Below are 2,441 nucleotides of genomic sequence, written 5' to 3'. Positions count from 1 at the left end.
GGGGCCTGTAGTCCCAGCTACTTGGAAGGCTGAGGCTGGGGAATAGCATGAACCCAGGAGGCGGAGCTTGCAGTGAGCTGAGATCTCACCACTGTGCTCCAGCCTGGGCGACAGAGCAAGACTCCGTCTCAAAAAAAAAAAAACCAAAACAAAACATCACACTGATAAATCATATTATTATTTCATGTTATGATGATAAGTACCAGAAAAAAACAGCTAGGCCGAGCAAGGTGGCTCACACCTGTAATGCCAGCACTTTGGGAGGCTGAGAAGAGAGGATTACTTGAGCCCAGGAGTTTGAAATCAGCCTAGTCAACATGACCCCCATCTCTACAAACAAACGAAATCTCCAGTCTCCTCAGAGGATGCCTCAAGGACCTTTCTTATGGACTTCTGGGAGCTGTACTGTGCTGTCCCTCTTCCCCAGCAACCTTCGTAAGTGGCAGTTGTGCCAGCCTTTAGCATGTCATAGGTTTTAGGAACAGGGGAATGGCCTCCAACAAAATCATTTTCAACCAAGTGCAGGTTGTAGACATACTCAGGAACACGCTGGTTCGGTGAAGATTTCCGTTGACCACGGATCTGCGGCCCTTCCTGGAGAGGATCTGCTGCACCTGCTCCTGGATTCGCAGGCTCTTGACTGGCTGCTACGGCCGCTGCTCCCTGCCAGCTTCAGCTTGGCCTTGGAGGGCAGCGCCAGGCTGGAGTTGTCCAGTTGTCCCAGGATCTGCTGGCCCAGGATGGTCCAGATGTAGCCGTACTCAGCTGGGGTGCCGGGGGCTGCCATGGGGCCGGTGGGAAAGACCGAGCGCTCGCTTGCCTCAGGACTCACGGGCGAAGCCACCGTGGAGCTGGGGGCACTCCAGATAGGAATCTTTAAAAGTACAGAAGGCCTGGTGTGGTGGCTCATGCATGTAATCCCAACACTTGGGAGGCCGAGGCAGGCAGCTCACGAGGTCAAGAGATCGAGACCTTCCTGGCCAACATGGTGAAACCCTATCTCTACTAAAAATACAAAAATTAGCCAGATGTGGTGGCGGGCGCCTGTAGTCTCAGCTACTCGGGAGGCTGAGGCAGGAGAACCAATTGAACCCGGAGGCGGAGGTTGCAGTAAGCCCCGAAATGGTACCACTGCACTCCAGCCTGGCGACAGAGTGAGACTCCATCTCAAAAAACAAACAAAACTTAGTATGGAGTAGAAAAAAAACAGACTAACATTTAAAACAATATTTATGTAATTAAAAATATATGAACAGAAACAATGCACAGGTGGGGAACGGTGGCTCATGCCTGTAATCCCACCACTTTGGGAGGCTGAGGTGGGTGGATCACCAGAGGTCGGGAGTTCAAGACCAGCCTGGTGAACATGGTGAAACCCTGTCTCTAACAAAAATACAAAAATTAGCTGGGCTGGTGGCAGCACCTGTAATCCCAGCTACTCGGGAGACGGATGTTGCAGTGAGCCAAGATTGTGCCACCTCACTCCAACTTGGGCGACAGAGCAAGACCCTGTCTCAAAAAAAAAAAAAAAAAAAAGCAAGCAAGCATGTTTGCCAAACACAAAATGATCAATATCAAATGATTTAGAACATTCTCTATGGCGAGAGAGTGGAATGGGGAAAAAGGGAATATACAAAGGAAACAAGGCAGGATCCTTCCATGGCTAAGTGAAAATGCACGTCAGGAATCAAAGAGTATAATTAACTCCATCTTTTGCACCTGAGGTCTCCTAGAAAAACAATGTTCTGTTTTTTTGTCCTTAGGGACATTCATACTCTAAGAAACACTCATATAAGAAACCACTCCTGCTGGGCGCGGTGACTCACGCCTGTAATCCCAGCACTTTGGGAGGCCGAGGTGGGCGGATCACTTGAGGTCAGGTGTTCAAGACCAGCCTGTCTCTACTAAAAATACAAAAATTAGCCCGGTGTGGTGGTGCATGCCTCTAATCCCAGCTACTCGAGAGGCTGAGACAGGAGAATTGCTTGAACTTGGGAGGCGGAGGTTGCAGTGAGCCAAGATTGCACCACTGCACTCCAACCTGGGCAACAGAGTGAGACTCCATCTCAAATAAATAAATAAGTAAATAAATAAATAAACAAAGAAAGTGCTACAAATTGGGTGGCTTAAACAACAGAAATTTATTGTCTCATAGTTCCAGAGTTAGAAGTCTGGAAATCAAGGTTTCAGCAGGGTGGGTACCTTCTGAGGGCTGTGAGGGAGGATCTGTTCCATGCCTTCTCCTAGTTTGATCTCTACCTTCAAGTTGTCATGGCGTTCTTCTGTGTGTGTGTCTGTCTCCAAATTCCCCCCCACCCCCGCTTTTTTTTTTTGAGGTGGAGTCTCGCTTTTGCTGCCCAGGCTGGAGTGCAGTGGCACAATCTCAGCTCACTGCAACCTCCACCTCCTGGGTTCAAGCAATTCTCCTGCCTCAGCCTCCT

At 49.3% G+C, this 2,441-nt stretch overlaps 1 pseudogene across 1 annotated transcript; it reads right to left on the bottom strand.

Annotated features, from left to right (window-relative positions):
• Positions 1 to 330: 330 nt before the first annotated feature.
• Positions 331 to 856, bottom strand: LOC105541840 (annotated as a pseudogene). The gene has a single exon (XR_001006386.1). The product of XR_001006386.1 is annotated as a plakophilin-2 pseudogene (transcript).
• Between the last annotated feature and the right edge of the window lie 1,585 nt (positions 857 to 2,441).

This window comes from Mandrillus leucophaeus, unplaced genomic scaffold, assembly GCF_000951045.1.
Source record: "Mandrillus leucophaeus isolate KB7577 unplaced genomic scaffold, Mleu.le_1.0 Scaffold245, whole genome shotgun sequence".
In the NCBI taxonomy this organism is placed as follows: domain Eukaryota; kingdom Metazoa; phylum Chordata; class Mammalia; order Primates; family Cercopithecidae; genus Mandrillus; species Mandrillus leucophaeus.
This window is presented reverse-complemented; position numbering and strand designations above follow the sequence as displayed.